The 20985-nt window shown below is 39.5% G+C and overlaps 1 long non-coding RNA gene across 1 annotated transcript; it reads left to right on the top strand.

Moving 5' to 3' along the window:
* The first annotated feature begins 3841 nt into the window (after positions 1–3841).
* Positions 3842–4540, top strand: LOC115169299 (uncharacterized). Its single transcript, XR_003870838.1, has 3 exons — positions 3842–3927; positions 4196–4302; positions 4512–4540. It is a non-coding gene; the product is annotated as an uncharacterized LOC115169299 (long non-coding RNA).
* The last annotated feature ends 16445 nt before the right edge of the window (positions 4541–20985 follow it).

Here is a 20985-nt window from a genome sequence, read left to right as displayed (position 1 = left end):
AATTTCTCAAACATATGACTATTTTACAGCTATTTAAAAACAAGACTCTCGTTAATCTAACCACACTGTCCAATTTCAAAAAAGGCTTTACAACGAAAGCAAAACATTAGATTATGTCAGCAGAGTACCCAGCCAGAAATAATCAGACACCCATTTTTCAAGCTAGCATATAATGTCACAAAAACCTAAACCACAGCTAAATGCAGCACTAACCTTTTATGATCTTCATCAGATGACACACCTAGGACATTATGTTATACAATACATGCATGTCTGTTCAATCAAGTTCATATTTATATCAAAAACGTTCAGAAAAAGCATACCCCCCGCAAACTTCCGGGGAATTTACTAACAATTTGCTAAATTACTCACGATAAACGTTCACAAAAAGCATAACAATTATTTTAAGAATTATAGATACATTACTCCTCTATGCACTCGATATGTCCGATTTTAAAATAGCTTTTCGGATGAAGCACATTTTGCAATATTCTAAGTACATAGCCCAGCCATCACGGGCTAGCTATTTAGACACCCAACCAGTTTAGCCTTCACCAAAATCACATTTCCTATAAGAAAAATGGTCTTACCTTTCCTGTTCTTCGTCAGAATGCACTCCCAGGACTTCTACTTCAATAACAAATGTAGGTTTGGTCCCAAATAATCCATCGTTATATCCAAACAGCGGCGTTTTGTTCGTGCGTTCTAGACACTATCAGAATGCTAAATCACGGTCGTGCGCATGGCGCAGAACGTGACAAAAAAATTCTAAATATTCCATTACCGTACTTCGAAGCATGTCAACCGCTGTTTAAAATCAATTTTTATGCAATTTATCTCGTAGAAAAGCGATAATATTCCGACTGGGAATCTGCAATTAGTTAAACAGCCGAATGAAAATACTCCACGGGGGCGAATCGCGCACGCGCCTAAATCTATGGTCCCCGTATGCGACACTTGGAAAAGGAGATAATGTGTTTCAGCCTGAGGCTGCCTCGTCATCGTTCAGGTTTTTCCCGGGTTCTGAGAGCCTATTGGAGCCCTAGGAATTGTCACGTTACAGCTAAGATCCTGACTCTTCAATAAACAGAAGCAAGAACAACAACACCTTGTCAGACAGGGTACTTCCTGCATGAAACCTTCTCAGGTTTTTGCCTGCCATAGGAGTTATGTTATACTCACAGACACCATTCAAACAGTTTTAGAAACTTTAGGGTGTTTTCTATCCAAACCTGAACAATAATATGCATATTCTAGCTTCTGAGTTGGTGTTGGAGGCAGTTAAAAATGGGCACATATTTTTTCCAAAATTCTCAATGCTGCCCCCTAGCCCGTAGAGGTTAACACCTTTTTGGTTGCTACATGGTTCCATATGTGTTGTTTCATAGTTTTGATGTCTTCACTATTAATCTACAATGTAGAAATTAGTAAAAATAAAGAAAAACCCTTGAATGAGTTGGTGTGTCCAAACTTTTGACTGGTACTGTATATAGAGTGCATTCAGAAAGTATTCAGACCCCTTTAATTGTTCCACATTTTGTTACGTTACAGCCTTATTCTAAAATATATCAATCATCAATCTACACACAATACCCCATAATGACAAAGCACATTTTTTTTTTAAATGTTTATTAATGTATTAAAAATAAGAAACAGAAATACATTATTTCCCTTTGCTATTAGACTCAAAATTGAGCTCATGTGCATCCTGTTTCCATTGATCATCCTTGAGATGTTTCTACAACTTGAGTGAAGTCCACCTGTGGTAAATTCAATTGATTGGATGTGATTTGGAAAGGCACACACCTGTCTCTATAATGTCCAAAAGTTGACAGTGCATGTAAGAGCAAAAACCAAGTCATGAGGTCGAAGGAATTGTCCGTGGAGCTCCGAGACAGGCACAGATCTAGGGATCTGCAGTATTGAAGGTCCCCAAGAACACAGTGGCTTCCATCATTTTTAAATGGAAGAGGTTTGGAACCACCAAGACTCTTCCTAGAGTTGGCCACCCAGCAAACGGAGCAATCAGGGAGAAGGATCGTGGTCAAGGAGGTGTTCCAGAGCTCCAGAGTTCCTCTGTGGAGATGGTAGAACCTTCCAGATGGACAAGCGTCTCTGCAGCACTCCACCAATCAGGCCTTTACGGTAGAGTGGCCAGACGGAAGCACATGACAGCCCGCTTGGAATTTGCCAAAAGGCACCTAAAAGACCATGAGAAATAAGATTCTCTGGAGAAACTCCCCAAATACAGGTGTTCCAAGCTTGCAGCATAATACCCAAGAAGACTGTAATCACTGCCAAAGGTGCTTCAACAAAGTACTGAGTAAAGGGTCTGAGTATTTATGTACTGTGATTCAGTTTTACATTTTTTATCATTAGTAAAAATGTAAACAGTTTTTCCTTTGTCATTATGGGGTATTGTGTGTAGATTGATGAGAAAGAAAAAAAAACAATTCAATCAATTTTAGAATAAGGCTGTAACGTAACAAAACGTGGAAAAGTCAAGTGGTCTGAAAACTTTCCGATTGCACTGTATATTTACACACCCATTAATTATTGAGGAATATAACTTTTAATTGCCTCATGAGCTTAGTTCAACTGTCGTATCCCATCAGAACCCAAAATATAAGCTTGCTTTACAAATGTATCACTGTAACACTGTATATCCTCAAACTATGGATGGTCAGTACTTGCATCCATAGCTGTCTATGAATTTGAGAGTGGTTGCATTTCTACAGCACCATCCCTCCACTGTTTACCAAAACAGAGTTGGGGTACTGCCTTTGTTGTTATTTTAAAAGCAGATTGCCCCTTTAATACAGCCCAGGAAATAAAATAACCTAGGAGCATTTAGCCCCATGAGGGGAAAATGGCATTTCGTATTATCTTAACATTTTAACAAGCTTTGGGATTATATTACAGTAATGGTAATCCTACATACAGCTGTGTGCTCAGGATTCCCAGATTGGGGGCGTGTGACGACACACATGCACACAAATGACTGTGTGCACCTACAGAACGCATACAAAAGCACGGAACAAACAAGCAGACACGCACACACACACTAGCACAGGCACACACACACACACAAACTCACACACACACGCACGCCATACTGTACACTTAGACAGTTATTTGGAGTTCTAAATAGAACCTTTTGGTTATTTGGAGAAGATTGAAGAACACTTTACTAATAAAGGTTCTATATACAGTACCAGTCAAAGGTTTTGACACACCTAGTCTTTCAAGGGTTTTTCTTTATTGTTACTATTTTCTACATTATAGAATAACAGTGAAGACATCAAAACTATGAAATAACTCATAGTAGCCACCCTTTGCCTTGATGACAACCTTGTACACTCTCGGTGTTCTCTCAACCAGCTTCACCTGGAATGATTTTCCAACAGTCTGGAAGGTGTTCCCACATATGCTGAGCCCTTGTTGGCTGCTTTTCCTTAGCTTTTCCTACAACTCATCCCAAGCCATCTCAACTGGGTTGAGGTTGGGTGATTGTGGAGGCCAGGTCATCTGATGCAGCAATTCATCAGTTTTAGCTGTTTTGCATTGACATATATATCCATATTAATGATGCTGCTGCATGATTTCGCCTGGTCAGAAAAATGTTTAGCTGACGTCCGACACCGTTAACTCTTTATGGCAGGGGGAGATTGAATTCTTATTTTGCAACATTGCTACCGAGGTCAGAGTGGCAAACTAAATGCTAGCTAGAAGCAAGAGAAAATAATGTGTTTAATAAAAAAATAAAAAAATAAAAGGGGTTCTGTATAGAACCTTTTGGTCAATCCAAATGTTTACTGCCATTCCGATTCAAAAACCAACTGCCATTCCAGCATGATGAGGCAAGAGGACAGTGGTTGAACTTGCAAATAGCCTAACAATAAGCTCGTTATTTTTCAATGTATTAAGGTAAGCGTAGTTGATTTTTTAACTCAAATAAATGAAGCCAAAGTCAAATGATAAACTATAGGCTAGATAAATAAAGTTGTATTAGAATTTGAGTACCGTTTGTAAGATAGCTAGCTCAGGAAAAAGTTAGGCTACTTTAATTTGCCGTTTTACAAGCTAGCCAGCTAACTCTTACAAATAAACGTAATTTTGTATTATGGCATATGCCATATAGAGCTACAGACCAAGCCTGACATTGGCAATTAGCTAATTGTTACTTTAATTTCAGTATTTCAGTGTGGAGTCAGATGAGGGAACTATTAGGTTTCATGAAGCCATTAGACTGTTGCTGACCCCTGTTGAATGCATGTAATGGGCAGTGAGCTGACAGAGCAGGTATGTATCTAAATGATTCCTAATTAATGATGTATAATAAGTCTGGGTGATCCAATAGCCTAGTTAATCCGGGGGAAAAAAAAGAAAATGTATGAAATGTATGCATTCACTACTGTAAGTCGCTCTGGATAAGAGCGTCTGCTAAATTACTAAAATGTGAAATGTTAATCATTACATGACTTTTAACACACTATCTATGTTTTGCTCAGTCTGGAAGTAACCAACTATCAGAGGAAAAGGATCTCTCTTTTGGCTGCTGCTGACAACAGCTACATGTAAGTTGTTCTTCTACATCATAATAATTATATGTTTGCATAGCATTTTGTATTCATTTTGGCAGATTTACAAATGCTTATTTCTGAAGATTAACTCATGTTAGTGCTCATTTTTTAATCTCCTCCGGAACCAGCTAGGCAACAACCCATACTGTAGCTGACTGTTCCATAAAGAAGTTAGAGTTGGTACCAAGATTGGCTTGGTCCATTATTTAAACAGAGATGCCTCCCTGGCCCCCAGTGCATATTTCCAAACTATGTTTGCATATAATGACAATACTATTTCAAAACTATGCTGGTGTTCTTTTGTCCATTACTTGTTTATAATGTTATATTCTTTGCTAAAAAAAAATCTTAATTAGTAGTAGCCATATTTCATAAATGGCACCATACAGGGTTCTATATGGAACCAATTGTGGTTCCGTGAAGAAGAACCATTGGTGTTCTGATCTACATCAAACTTTTAGGGGTTCCATATATGAAGCAAGCGACAGAACACTTTTTTTCTATATGGAAACTTTTTTTCTAAGAGTGTAATGCACTCCGCTCACAGCAAGGCCTACTCACGCTATCTAAACTAAACAGAGATAATACTATAACATACCAAAATCATAATCCTGATTGAGTCCCACAGCTCCCAAAGCTCTGTTTAATCATCTCTCATCTGTGGTACTCTCTGCTATTGTATCTACTCTGTTGGTTGGGAATCTCTGTATGTGACACACAGAGGTCATCTAGTTGAAATGCTACACAGTGAGGGGAGGAAGAGAGGAGGGGGGTAAATTACAGGCACTCAGTCCTTATCTTCAATTGGTCAACAGTGTGGCCCCATAATGTTTGTTTGTTTACAAAAATTGTAAGAGAGAGACGTAAATGTTGTTTTTGTGGTGTTTGTTTTGTTGAAGCCGTGATTGTGAAGTTACATTGTCCTGCAACCATATATTTATGGTGATGTAAGTGGCTTTTAGCGGAATACCATAACATGCTGCCAGGAAACAGAACATTTATGGTAAAAACTGAGAAGTTAAATACGGAGAAGTTATGCAGTACTGGCCATTCAGTTTAGGCCTACTGAATATTGGCCCCTGGAATATGTGAGAGAGGTAATCAGACAGAGAGGCAGAAAGACCATCTATAATGAAGAAAAATGTAAATGCAACATGCAACAATTTCAAAAATGTACTGAGTTACAGTTCATATAAGGAAATCAGTCAATTGAAATAAATTCATTAAGCCCTAATCTCTGGGTTTCACATGACTGGGCAGGGGCGGAGCCATGGGTGGGCCTAGGAGGGTATAAGCCCACCCACTGGTGAGCCAGGCCCAGCCAATCAGAATGAGTTTTTCCCCACAAAAGGGCTTTATTACAGACAGAAATACTACTCAGTTTCATCAGCTGTCCAGGTGGCTGGTCTCAGACGATCCCGCGGGTGAAGAAGCCGGATGTGGAGGTCCTGAGCTGGCGTGTTTACACTTGGTCTGTGGTTTTTAGTCCGGTTGGACGTACTACCAAATTCTCTAAAACAACGTTGGAGACAGCTTATGGTAGATAAATTAACATTAAATTCTCTGACAACAGCTCTGGTGGAAATTCCTGAAGACAGCATGCCAATTGCACACTCCCTCAAAACTTGAGATGTCTGTGGCATTGCGTTGTGTGTAGATTGATAAGGAAAAAAACGAATTTAACCAATTTTAGAATAAGGCTGTAAAGTAACAAAATGTGGAAAAAGTCAAGGGGTCTGAGTACTATCCGAATGCACTGTATATCTAGGAGATATAAGAAAGCTCACTAAATATTTTTGTTTTTTTTGGACTTCCCTGGTTTTACAGAAATCCTGGTTGAAGGATTTCTTATGATGTATTCTTTGACTGTCTTTTTTGCCATTTATGAATGTGTTATTCAATGCTATATAGTATGGGCTATATTATCTAACGCCAAATTCAATATGTTATCAAATCATTTTTAAATATACATTTTTATACTTAAAGGGGTCCTAAAATTCTAAATCAAATAGCCAAATGATCCGTGGAATGCCAATATTAAAACAATTATATATGTTATCTTACTAGAGGGATAGGAGTATTGGGGTTATGATTAGGGAAAATAGGATTTTTAATGGTCAAATTTATTGGAGGAAATACCTTTCAGCTGACAACCGAAGTCAGCCTGCAGGCGCCCAGCCCGCCAAAAGGAGTTCCTAGAGCACAATGAGACAAGTGAAGCCCCCCCCAGCCAAAGCCTCCCCTAACCTGGACAATTGTGCACCACCCTATGCATCTTCCAGTCACGGCAGGTTGTGACACAGCCTGGAACCGAACCCAGGTCTGTAGTGATGCCTCAAGCACTGCGATGTAGTGCATTAGACCACTGCGCCACTCGTGAAGCACGTGGGCAAACATTTTTTTGCTCCAAAAAGTTCCGAAATTTGACGAAAACAAAGCTGTGCCCACACTTGCGTGTGTGTGAGAGCATGATGAACATGCCTTCTCCACCACATCCCCCAACCAACATTCCCTACACCAATGGACAAATAATCCCTTTCTTTTGCCAATTTTGTCCTGTTTCAGGATTGGACTCAGGAGATAATCTGGGATTAAAACGACCAGTGAGGGCTGGTCTATCTGTCCCTCATTCATTTAGAACATCTGACCAACATGTTCAACATCCACTGGTCATGTCCTTTGAGTCCAAACACATACCAGTACAGATCCTCACATACTTGGAATTTATCAAACTAATTCACTATTTCCCAGAGCTAGCATGCTAAACAATGCGTTATGAATGCCTGCTGTTTCTCAGAGTTGAGGAATTAGATTATAGCCTATTCCCAGTCTGTCATACACTGAGTGTACAAAACATTAGGAACAGCTCTTTCCATGACAGATTTACCAGGTGAAAGCTATGATCCCGTATTGATGTCACTTGTTAAATCCACTTCAATCAGTGTAGATGAAGGGGAGGAGACAGGTTAAATAAGGATGTTTAAGCCTTGAGACAATTAAGACATGGATTGTGTATGTGTGCCATTCAGAGGGTTGAATGGGCAAGACAAAATATTTGAGTGCTTTTGAATGGGGTATGGCAGTAGGTGCCAGGTGCACCGGTTTGTGTCAAGAACTACAACACTGATAGTTTCCTGTGTGTATCAAGAATGGACATCCAAAGGACATCCACCCAACTTGACACAACAGTGAGAAGTATTGGAGTCAACATGGGCCAGCATCCCTGTGGAACGCTTTCGCAACCTTGTAGAGTCCATGCCCTGACGAATTAAGGGGGTGCAGCTCGATATTAGGACGGTATTCCTAATGTTTTGTACACTGTGTAAATGAGTCATAGAAATGATTACTGTGATATGATCTATTTTTAATGAATTAGATTAGATTGGTAGACCAAGCTGGGTTAAACCATAACCTGGCCAGGGCATTAGTATGCAGGGTATATATACAGGGCCTTCGGAAAGTCTTCAGACCCCTTCCCTTTTTCCACATTTTGTTATTACATTGCAGCCTTATTCTAAAATGTATGAAATATCCTCACCAATCAACACACAATAACCCATAGTGGCAAAGCAAAAAAAGGTTTTGAGAAATGTTTGCAAATGTATTAAATATAAAAAACAGAAATACCTTATTTACATACTGTAAGTATTCAGACCCTTTGCTATGAGACTCAAAATTGAGCTCAGGTGCATCCTGTTTCCATTGATCATCCTTGAGATGTTTCTACAACTTGTGGTAAATTCACCTGTGGTAAATTCAATTGATTGGACATGATTTGGAAAGGCACACACCTGTTTATATAAGGTCCCACAGTTGACAGTGCATGTAAGAGTAAAAACCAAGCCATGAGGTCAAAGGAATTATTCAGTAGAGCTCCAAGACAGGATTGTGTTGATGCACAGATCTGGGGAATGGTACCAAAACATTTCTGCAGCATTGAAGATCCCCAAGAACACATTGGCCTCCATCATTCTTAAATGGAAGAAGTTTGGACCACCAAGACTCTTCCTAGAGCTGGCCACCCGGCCAAACTGAGCAATCAGGGAGAAGGGCCTTGGTCAAGAACCCAATGGTTACTCTGACAGAGCTCTAGAGTTCCTCTGTGGAGATGGGATAACCTTCCAGAAGGACAACCATCTCTGCAGCACTCCACCAATCAGGCCTTTATGGTAGAGTGGCCAGACGGAAGCCACTCCTCAGTAAAAGGCACGACAGCCACCTTGGTGTTTGCCAAAAGGCACCTAAAGGACTCTCAGACAATGAGAAACAAGATTCTCTGGTCTGATGAAACTAAGATTCAACTCTTTGGCCTGAATGCCAAGCTTCACGTGTGGAGGAAACCTGTCACAATCCCTACGGTGAAACATGGTGGTGGCAGCATCATGCTGTGGGGATGTTTTTCAGCAGCAGGGACTGGGAGACTGGTCAGGATAGAGGGAGCTCAGACTGGGGTAAAGGTTCACCTTCCAACAGGACAATGACCCTAAGCACACAGCTAAGACAACGCAGGAGTGCCTTTGGCATACGTCTCTGAATGTCCTTGAGTGACCCAGACAGAGCCCGGACTTGAACCCAATCGAACATCTCTGGAGAGACCTGAAAATAGCTGTGCAGCGACGCTCCCCATCCAACCTGACAGGACTTCAGATGATCTGTAAAGAAGAATTGGAGAAACTCCCCAAATACAGGTGTACCAAGCATGTAGCGTCATACCCAATAAGACTCGAGGCTGTAATTGCTGCCAAAGGTGCTTCAACAAAGTACTGGGTCTGACTACTTATGTAAATGTTATGTCAGAGCAAGGAAGAGAGGGGGGAGAGAGAATGGGAGGGGTATGACGAGAGAGGAGAAAGTTGGAGATGAGATGATGAATAAATACTGGCCTTGGGGATCTCACCCACCACTTATGAACACCTCCCCATCCTCCTCCTCCACTCACTCCTCCTTCCTCCTCCTCCCTGTGTGTGTGTGTGTGTGTTTGTGTGTGTGTGTGTCATGCTTTTCAGGTCATGATCGTATGAGAAGTGCATGTAAGATGGCCTATAAAAGTCTCTTCTGAACAGTTGATGTTGAGATGTGTTTGTTACTTGAACTCCGCAAAGCATTTATTTGGGCTGCAATTTCTGAGGCTGGTAACTCTAATGAACTTATCCTCTGCAGCAGAGGTAACTCTGGGTCTTCCATTCCTGTGACGGTCCTCATGACAGCCAGTTTCATCATAGCGCTTGATGGTTTTTGCGACTGCACTTCAAAGTTCTTGAAATGTTCCTTATTGACTGAACTTCATGTCTTAAAGTAATGATGGACTGTCATTTCTCTTTGTTTATTTGAGCTGTTATTGCCATAATATGGACTCTGTATTTTACCAAATAGGGCTATCTTCTGTTTACCACCCTACCTTGTCACAACACAACTGATTGGTGCATTAAGAAGGAAAGAAATTCCACAAATTAACTTTTAAGAAGGCGCAGCTGTTCATTGAAATGCATTCCAGGTGACTACCTCATGAAGCTGGTTGAGAGAATTCCTAGAGTGTACAAAGCTGTCATCAAGGCAAAGGGTGGCTATTTGAAGCATCTCAAATTTAAAACATTGAGAAGAACATTGAGAAGAAGTTAACGCTTTTTTGGTTACTACATGATTCCATATGTGTTATTTCATAGTTTTGATGTCTTCACTATTATTCTACAATGTAGAAAATAGTACAAATAATGAAAAACCCTTGAATGAGTAGGTGTTCTAAAACTTTTGACCAGTAGTGTACATATTGATGCTGTTCTTTGTGGATATCTGAATTCTCAGTAGGTCTAGGACCAAAATGGTAATCCTTGGTAGAAGACGCTAACATAAACCAGGTAAAGTGTGGTATACCTCAAGGCAGCAGCCTTGGCCCTCTACTGTTCTCTATTTTTACTAATGTCCTACCACTAGCCTTGAATAAAGTCTGTTTGTCTATGTATGCTGATGACTCAACGTTATACTACCACAGCAAGTTAAATCACTGCAACCCTTAACAAAAAGCTGCATTCAGTTTTAGAATGGGTGGCTAATAATAAGCTATTCCTAAATATACTGAACAAAAATATAAACGCATGTAAAGTGTTGGTCCCATGTTTCATGAACTGAAATATAAGAAATATAAGAAATATAAGGTTTAATATTTGATTTGTTACATGGAATAATGAATTGAAAAAATTAAGGTAATCTGTTTTTATCCCCAATAAGAAAGTACTAGCCATAGAGCTGCCAGCTTGTAGTTCTAATAATCGGTTCATTCAGCCTTTCCAATGGGAAAATCTATGTGGAAAGAAAAGGGTTTTGGGATAAACGACAAAAATAAGGTCTGAGGTTAACACAGGCTTAGGAGATTGTATCCGTTTTGTTCTGTGAGAATACCAGTCAGTTAGCATGACATTTATGAATTATGAAGCCTTTTTTTTACATAGTGCCCTTAAAAAGTATTTATGCCCTTGACTTATTCGACATGTTTCTTGTGTTACAGCCTGCATTCAAAATTGATTAAAATAATTTATCACCCATCTACACACAATACCTCATAATGACCAAGTGAAAATATGTTTTCAAAAATGTTTGCAAATTTGAAAGGAAATACAGAAATATCTAATTTACATAAGAATTCACACCCCTGGGTCAATACTTGTTAGAATCACCTTTGGCAGCGATTACAGCTGTGAGTCTCTGGGTAAATCTAAGAGCTTTGCACACATGGATTGTACAATACTTGCACATTATTTTGAAAATTCTTCAAGCTCTGTCAAGTTGGTTGTTGATCATTGCTAGACATCTATTTTTAAGTCTTGCCATAGTTTTTCAAGCCTATTCAAGTAAAAACTGTAACTAGGCAACTCAGGAGCATTCAATGTTGTCTTGTTAAGCAACTCAGTGTATATTTGGCCTTTTGTTTTTGGTTATTGTCCAGCTGAAAGGTGAATCTGTCTCTCAGTGTCTGTTGGAATGCAGACAACCAGGTTTTCCTCTAGGATTTTGCCTGTGCTTAGCTCTATTCCATTTATTTTTATAGTCCTTGCCAATGACAAGCATACCCATAACATAATGCAACCAGCACCATGCTTGAAAATATGAAGTTTTACTTTTGTGCTTTATTGTAAACAAGATGCATGTTTTGGAGGGCAGGCAGAGTGGGAGTTTCCTGGTAGAGAGAGCCAGACATGATCCCGGGGATGGAACCTGGAGTCTCACTGCGGTGGAGGTATGCCTGCTCCTTCTGACGGTGGACGGCTGAACCACTCATCAACCGCAGGAGTGTTGGTCTAGCCAAGGACCCAGAACGTACTGGAAGGGTCCAAGGACCCAGAACATACTGGAAGGGAGTCAGTCCAGTGGAGGAGTGATGTAATGGATTCTGTGCGTACTCCGCCCATGGAAGGAATTGGGCCCACACTCCCTGCCGGTCCTGGCAGTGACTCCTCAGGAACTTTCCCATCTCCTTGTTCATCCTCTCCACCTGCCTGTTGGACAGAGGCCTATACCCAGAAGTGAGGCTGACCGTGACCCCGTGCTTCTCCATAAAGGTTCTCCATACCCGTGCTGTGAATTGGGGCCCACGGTCGGAGACACTATTCCAGCAGGTCTTCCGTCCATAATGCCGGAAGACCTGCTGGAATAGTGCCTCAGCGACCTGGAGAGCAGTCGGGAGACCAAAGAGAGGACTAAAACAACCTGATTTAGAAAATCTATCCACAACCACCAAAATGGTGGTAAAACCGTGATGGTTCCGGATTCTATTGGCCGATTGTCAAGGGCTTGCATCGCAAACGGAGAGGAGAGCGGGTATGAGGGGATGTTCAGAGAGGAGGTAAGGGTCTGGTCAATGAAGTTCCCTGCGGCACCGTAATCCACTAGCGCTGTAGAAACAGCACGAGGGACAGCCAGTTAGTGTGATCGACACTAAAAAGGGTCTAGCAGAAACTGATGAAGATGAGATACTCACACCTATCCCAGGTGGTGGAAGATCGCATGACCGTCCCTCTGCTCTTATGGATCCCGAGTTGGGACTTTGAGAGAGAAATTACGTATTTACCTGATTTGTTTGATATTTAACAATTAATACTTAACAAATAGTAAGACATTTCTGTTCTACTAATGCTGTGTTTTTATGGTCTCCACTGGGTGTGTGTTCAAGAATGGGTTTAACTAGAGGTAGTTTAGGGGTAGAACAATCCCTTTGTCTCATTGTCGGGGTGGGGGTTAAAACACCAGGTGCAGATAACCACAATATGAACCCAAAGTGGCTTGTGATGCCCCCCGATCTGCATGGAAGGGGTGGAACCAGCCATTACTAAGCATTTTTAGTGTCCGCTACATTATATAAGAACCAGAATTTTCTGTAAAGGTTAGACTCTCGCTCGTCGACCAGCCTCATTATTGGAGTATTTAAATCAATATTAAATAAATATGATTGTTTGAAGAAATGACAAAGTGTCTCTCACTTGATAAGAATATTCCACAACAATATTTGGAAACCCAGATGGGACACCAAACCCCATCTGCTGACTGTTCCTGAGGACCTGGGTTTAACCGTGCACAGGGCCGCACCAATTGGATCAAGGTAACCCGCTCTCCACTGAAGGAGAAGCCAGGGCCCTGCCTAAGATCTGAAGGAGGGTGTCAGGCGGGTGGTTATGGTGTTCCGAACAGAGACAGATAAATAGAGTGACACTGGCATTTCTTGAAAGCAATTATACATTTTTTGTTGAGAAAATTGAGTTCTGAGGGAGCTGCCATCTGAAGTTAACATCCAGAGTCTGTGTGAACTGGATGTATCCAGAATCTGTGTGAACTGGATGAAACTAGAATCTGTGTGAACTGGATGAAACTAGAATCTGTGTGAACTAGTTAAGACTTCGAAGGTTTGGAAACTAGAATCTGTGTGAACTAGATAAGACTTTAAAGCAAAAGGTCCTGTGTGGGCTACAACCCTGTGTGAAATATTAGAGAATGCATTACAATGATATAGTATAAGATAGTAAGGTGCACCTGTAATTGTTTAAACCAAACCCCATTTTAGAAGTAAGTCCTGAAGTTACTGCCGTTTTAAGGTTATGAGATCCTAATGGTATCGTCATAATAAATAGGAAGTCGTGATCGTACTATCCTGAAGTAAGAAATTATTTGGAGTCCTACATGCCGTGATGCATTGCAATGCCATGGGTTAGTATTGTAAGATGTAAATGTATGTGTTGCGTTATCCCAGAACCTGACCCCGAGATAGAAATTAGAAAATATTCCTGCAGGTTGTAAAAAAATATTGTAGAAAACAACTAATTGATTAAGTATATTTTGGGAACAGTACTGTGTGTCCTGTGTTTGTGAATGTGATATGAGAGTTGTGTGAGTGTGGAAATAAGTGCTAATCTGAAGTTTGGATAATAAGATATGGAAATGTGTATAATAAGCTGATTTAAATTTGGATAATAAGTTTCGATATGTAGCGTTGTCTTGGGGTTCCGTCCATCACTGCCAATCATAGAATATCACGGGGTGGTATTGAGCGCAATATGTTATTTTAGACAGTAGCAGCAAGTCTATCATTTCTGGAAGTCTAGAGAACCGTTGAGGATACGTGTGGAGCATTATTTCCATGACCGGCGGGGCAGTGTCCGGGAAACGTTAGGTTTTTTTCTGCTGGGAGTAGGGCGATGGAGAGTCGTTGGAAACGCACATGGAGTGGTTAATTAATGTGAGTACCTAAGATTTCCTACGTTATACATGGATTCTGTGAAGATATGGAAAACATGAGAAGTTGCATGTGCGTATAATCGATTACTGGAGATTTGATAATGGAAATAATAATTTACAACCTTGCACACCCGTACGTAAGGGGAGTACAAATTATTCTGAAAGGTTCAAAGAGTGGTCTCTTTATGGATCATTTGATAGAGATAAGGTTAAATCATTATATGACTGTCTACAGTATCTGGGAGAAGTGCACGAGCATACTACCAATTCGGCTCACTGCGAATTCAGCTCATGGATAAAATTCGGCAGCCTTTCCCTGCTGACAGGAAAATTCCAATCTAATAGAGCATTCAGGGATGCAATTGTGACTTGGCACAATGACATAAAATAACAATCAAAAGCTCAATACACCAGCGTATTGATGTTAGCGTCCTATCAACAGAAAAGCAAAACCGATAAAATCAAGTTTAGTAGATGTACTCAGCGTAACCATACTAACCGTACTATTTGTGAAGTCTTAACCTCTCTTGGGTAGGGGGCAGTATTTTCACCTACGGATGAAAAGCGTGCCCAAAGTAAACTGCCTGTGACTCAGCCCAGAAGCTAGGATATGCATATAATTGGTAGATTTGGATAGAAAACACTCTAAAGTTTCCAAAACCCTAAGTCACTGTATACTGTATAGGCAATCACTTGAAATACTACAAACCTCAGATTTCCACACTTCCTGGTTGGATTTTTCTCAGGTTTTTGCCTGCGATATGAGTTCTGTTATACTCACAGACATCATTCAAACAGTTTTAGAAACTTCAGAGTGTTTTCTATCCTAATAATATGCATATCCTACCTCCTGAGCCTGAGTAGCAGGCAGTTTACTACGGGCACGCCTTTCATCCGGACGTCAAAATACTGCCCCCTACCCTAGAGAAGTTAATCCAGTCGCTGTGTCAGATTTCAAAAAGGCTTTATGGCGAAAGCATACCATGCAATTATCTGAGGACAGCGCCCCGTGTAAAAAAGCATACAAACATTTACCAGCCAAGTAGAGGAGTCATTAAGTCAGAAATAGTGATAAAATTAATCACTGACCTTTGATGATTTTCATATGGTTGCACTCACAAGACTCCCAGTTACACAGTAAATGTTCGTTTTGTTCAATAAAGTCCCTCTTTATGTCCCAAAAACTCTGTTTTGTTGGCGGGTTTTGTTCAATAATCCAATGGCTCCAAGGCAGTCACAACAGGCAGACGAATACATACTAAAAGTACCGGTAAAGTTCGTCAAAACATGTCAAACGATGTTTATAATTAATCCTCAGGTTGTTTATTGTCTTTATAATCAATAATATTTCAACCGGACAATACCGTTTTCAAAAGAAAGGAAAAATAACAAACTGCAGGTCTGCATACTTCCTCTGTCCTCTGACCAAAATGGCTTTTTACTTGTCGTTTTTCAAAATAAAAGCCTGGAACCGTGTCTGAAGACTGTTGACATCTAGTGGAAGCCATACAAACTGCAATCTGATTCCTAACCCATTGGATTCTGTATAGGCATTGAGTTGAAAAACAGCCACATGAAAATAATTCCACTTCCTGGATTGATTTTTCTCAGGTTTTCGCCTGCCATATCAGTTCTGTTATACTCACAGACATTATTTTAACAGTTTTGGAAACTTTAGAGTGTTTTCTATCCAATAATACCATGCATATGCATATCTTAGCTTCTGGGCCTGAGTAACAGGCAGTTTACTTTGGGCACCTCAGTCATCAAAACTTCCGAATACTGCCCCCTATCCCTAATTATGACAAATGTTAAGAAAATGTTGAGCAATGTTGTAAAGTAAGGACTTTTCAAATCAAGTTGTGTTGAACGTTATGTTGGCTGACACATTTGTTGGTTACGCTATCCTTATGAACCGCATAGCACATCATTGCATCAAACTTGCTAGTATATTAACTATATGCTTTCCAACTACCCAACGTTTGTTAACTTGATTATTAACATCACTCTTAGCTTAGCTAAAGTATATAGTCGTTGTACATTCTCAATGGACATTGTTAAATGGATGCTTTGTAAATTTGCTCTGGCTATCTGTTTGGATTTCAGGGCACTAGTCTGAATGTACCAGAGCGCAGAATAACTGATTAATTTACGAACACTCAATACCCATTGAATATGGCCAGTAAACGTCAGGGAAAGAATGTAATTCAATTATTTCCAGCAACACAGTTAGTTAGCAGCACTTTGAATAAAATGAAAAAAGTCCAACCAGCTCTGCTAGGGTGAGTAGAATGGTCAGAGTGAGGATGTGTTCTCTTATTTATGTCTGGAAGTAGCTAGCAAGCTGGCTAACTTTACCCAGTTAGCTTGGGTGCTTGACTGCCTTTGTGAGGTAAGAGAGCTTGGATCAACCCTGCTTCTTGGATAATTTTGGGGTTGAATAATCCTTGTAAGAATCAAGGACAGTGGATATTAGGTAACATATTAAAATTGGCAGTATATATGGGCGAGAGCACGAATTATGTTTACATATAGTCAAACTTTGTATCACGCATTTAAACAATCGCTAAAGGGTGTAAATTTGAGAGTTCTGTGTTGATACAAAATGAAGTGAATTTGTTACTGACGTAAAAAGACAAAAAAAATCATATGCCAAACATCACCACATCAGTCAACTATTTGGTAGAGCAGGGTCATATCATAAGGCATCATATGGGGAAGTACAACCAGAAAAACAAGAAATAACATAGTAATTAAAGTGGCAGAAGTGTGAACAGAAGTTACTATGTTTGTTTTGACTATAATAACAAAAAAACATTATTCACCTGGTAAAGTAACAAGGAGTAAAAAGACAGAGGTAGAGTATGGTAGAGATTGTAGAGGGCTTTCTGAGTTGAAAGAAACAGAGATGTAGACTAGTGAAGGTAACAAAGTACATTAGTTGGAAATTAAGAATTTTGAATTTGAATTGTATGGACTGATTAAGATTTAGCAAACTATAAACTAAACTAAATGTATATTTTTCTCCATTTGAGATGTTTCCAAGACTTGTCTTGAAAGAGCAATTAGTAAAATTCTGCAGTTTTATAAAGTATAAAGGTACCTGATTTTGACATATTTTGTTTGTTTTTACCCTACATTATGAATATTTGCTAGTGTTTAACCTGTCTGGGCTAGGGGGCAGTATTTTCACGGCCGGATAAAGAAACTTACCCGATTTAAACTGGTTACTACTCTTGCCCAGAAACGAGAATATGCATATAATTAGTAGATTTTGATAGATGCGCGTTCACGAGACCTCACCATTTTTTTCTTTCACTCTTTGAATGAATACAACGTTGTCCGGGTGGAATATTATCGCTATTTTAGGAGAAAAATAGTATAAAAATTGATTTTAAACAGCGTTTGACATGCTTCTAAAGGAATATTTTGAATTTTTTTGTCACGAAATGTGCTCGCGCGTTACCCTTTGGATAGTGACCTGAACGAACGAACAAAACGGAGGTATTTGGATATAACTATGGATTATTTGGAACCAAAACAACATTTGTTGTTGAAGTAGAAGTCCTGGGAGTGCATTCTGATGAAGAACAGCAAAGGTAATCCAATTTTTCTTATAGTAATTCTGAGTTTAGGTTGCCCCAAACTTGGTGGGTGTCAAATTAGCTAGCCGTGATGGCTGAGCTATGTACTCAGAATATTGCAAAATGGGCTTTCGCCCGAAAAGCAATTTTAAAATCTGACATAGCATTTGCATAAACGAGTTCTGTATCTATAATTCTTAAAATAATTGTTATGTATTTTGTCAACGTTTATCATGAGTAATTTAGTAAATTCACCAGAAGTTTTCGGTGGGTATGCTAGTTCTGAACATGACATGCTAATGTAAAAAGCTGGTTTTTGGTATAAATATGAACTTGATTGAACAAAACATGCATGTATTGTATAACATAATGTCCTAGGAGTGTCATCTGATGAAGATCATCAAAGGTTAGTGCTGCATTTAACTGTGGTTTGGGTTTTTGTGACATGTATGCTTGCTTTGAAAATGTCTGTGTGATTATTTTTGGCTATATAATCTAATGTTTTGCTTTCGCTGTAAAACCTTTTTGAAATCGGACAACGTGGTTGGATTAACGAGAGTCTTATCTTTTAAATGGTGTAAAATAGTAATATGTTTGAGAAATTGAAGTTATAGCATTTTTGAGGTATTTGTATTTCGCGCCACGTGATTCCACTGGCTGTTGAATAGAGTGGGACGCTAACGTCCCACCTAGCCCAGAGAGGTTAAATACCATGTCTGATTTATTGTGAGTTTTATTGGGTTTTTCATGTGGTTTTATTGAATTATTCATGGGTTAGAGGAGATGTATCTTAACCTCTCTAGGACCGGCGGGACGAATTCGTCCCACCTACGTAACAGCCAGTTGAATCCTGTGGCGCGATTTTCAAAACCTTTGAAATGCTATTACTTGAATTTCTCAAACATATGACTATTTTACAGCTATTTAAAGACAAGACTCTCGTTAATCTAACCACATTGTCCGATTTCAAAAAGGCTTTACAACGAAAGCAAAACATTAGATTATGTCAGGAGAGTACCCAGCCAGAAATAATCACACACCCATTTTTCAAGCTAGCATATAATGTCACAAAAACCCAAACCACAGCTAAATGCAGCACTAACCTTTGATGATCTTCATCAGATGACACTCCTAGGACATTATGTTATACAATACATGCATGTTTTGTTCAATCAAGTTCATATTTATATCAAAAACCAGCTTTTTACATTAGCATGTGACGTTCAGAACTAGCAAACATACCAAAAACTTCCAGTGAATTTACTAAATTACTCACGATAAACGTTCACAAAAAACATAACAATTATTTTAAGAATTATAGATACAGAACTCCTTTATGCAATCGCGGTGTCAGATTTTAAAATAGCTTTTCGGCAAAAGCACATTTTGCAATATTCTGAGTAGATAGCTCGCCATCACGGGCTAGCTAATTTGACACCCACCAAGTTTGGCGTTCACTAAACTCAGAATTACTATAAGAAAAATTGGATTACCTTTGCTGTTCTTCGTCAGAATGCACTCCCAGGACTTCTACTTCATCCACAAATGTTGTTTTGGTTCAAAATAATCCATAGTTATGTTCAAATATCCTCTGTTTTGTCCGTGCGTTCAGGTCCCTATCCGAACGGTGACGCGCGGACGCATGTCGTGACAAAAAATGTCAAAATATTCCATTACCGTACTTCGAAGCATGTCAAACGCTGTTTAAAATCAATTTTTATGCGTTTTTCTCGTAAAATAGCGATAATATTCCGACCGGGAGACTTGTTTTCGTTCAAAGACTGAAAGAAGAAAATGGACTCTTCACGTGCACGCGCGCACCCGTGTCATTGTTCTCAGATCAACCACTATCCAAATGCGCTACTGTTTTTCAGCCAGGGACTGCAGAGTCATCATTCCCCATTCTGGCGCCTTCTGAGAGCCTATGAGAGCCTTAGAAAATGTCACGTTACAGCAGAGATCCTCTGTTTTCGATAAAGAGGCTATAGAAGGCCAAGAAATGATCAGAGAGGGCACTTCCTGTTCAGAATCTTCTCAGGTTTTGGCCTGCCATATGAGTTATGTTATACTCACAGACACCATTCAAACAGTTTTAGAAACTTTAGGGTGTTTTCTATCCAAATCAAACAATTATATGCATATTCTAGTTTCTGGGCAGGAGTAATAACCAGATTAAATCGGGTACGTTTTTTATCCGGATGTGAAAATACTGCCCCCTACCCTAGAGAGGTTAACGGTAGTAATTCTAATTTGATTTGCAGTGTTGTTGTTTTTTTACACATTAATCACGTTGTCAGTCGTGTCAAAATGGGGGAATTACCAGTCCTTTGAGTTTTTGGGGATTGAAGTTTACACACATTGAGTGATATATAGAAGTGTATCGAGTGATGTTTGAAGGATTCTATTGTTGTTTGTTTGTTTTATTTTGATCAAATCTCACCAGATTGGGCCTGCTGGATGATCGAGATTACTCACAAAGATTTGCGGTCTAATTTCCTGATCCTGTGACTCTGCGATGAGGTCGACAGTGTGATAAGGGGAGTATAAGCCAATTTGAAAAACTGTTTCAACAGAGTGTGTTGTTATTCCTTTTGACATTTGTCTTAGAAATTGGTATTAAGAATATTGGTAAAAGTAATAATTTGTCATACAGTCAATGCTTGTCCAGATTTCTTGAATCAGAAATGCACTGAACTAAATTGTTGTTCTGATCTTTCCTCTTTCGAGATTATGGCTAAGGTGACTACAGATGGTATCTAGATGCATGGAAGAGACAATTTAACCAAACGGTGTGGACCTCAAAACCCCCTCTAACCGGCTGAAGAAATGGCGTTCAATCGGCCCTGTCCTGCATACTTATTGACTCAAGATATTTCATTTTTTCATTTTTAATTAATTTGTAAACATTTCTAAAAACATAATTCCACTTTGACATTATGGTGTAGGCCAGTGACATAAAATCTCAATGTAATCAATTTGAAATTCAGGCTGTAACACAACAAAATGTGGAAAAAGACAAGGGGTGTGTCACGGCTGTCGTATGAATTGGACCAAAATGCAGCGGGTACGTGAATGCTCATTATCTTCTTTATTAAAAT

The sequence above is a fragment of the Salmo trutta genome, chromosome 31 (assembly GCF_901001165.1).
Source record: "Salmo trutta chromosome 31, fSalTru1.1, whole genome shotgun sequence".
In the NCBI taxonomy this organism is placed as follows: Eukaryota; Metazoa; Chordata; class Actinopteri; order Salmoniformes; family Salmonidae; genus Salmo; species Salmo trutta.
The sequence above is the reverse complement of the archived record's forward strand: the minus strand, read 5'-3'. Positions and strand labels throughout refer to the sequence as shown.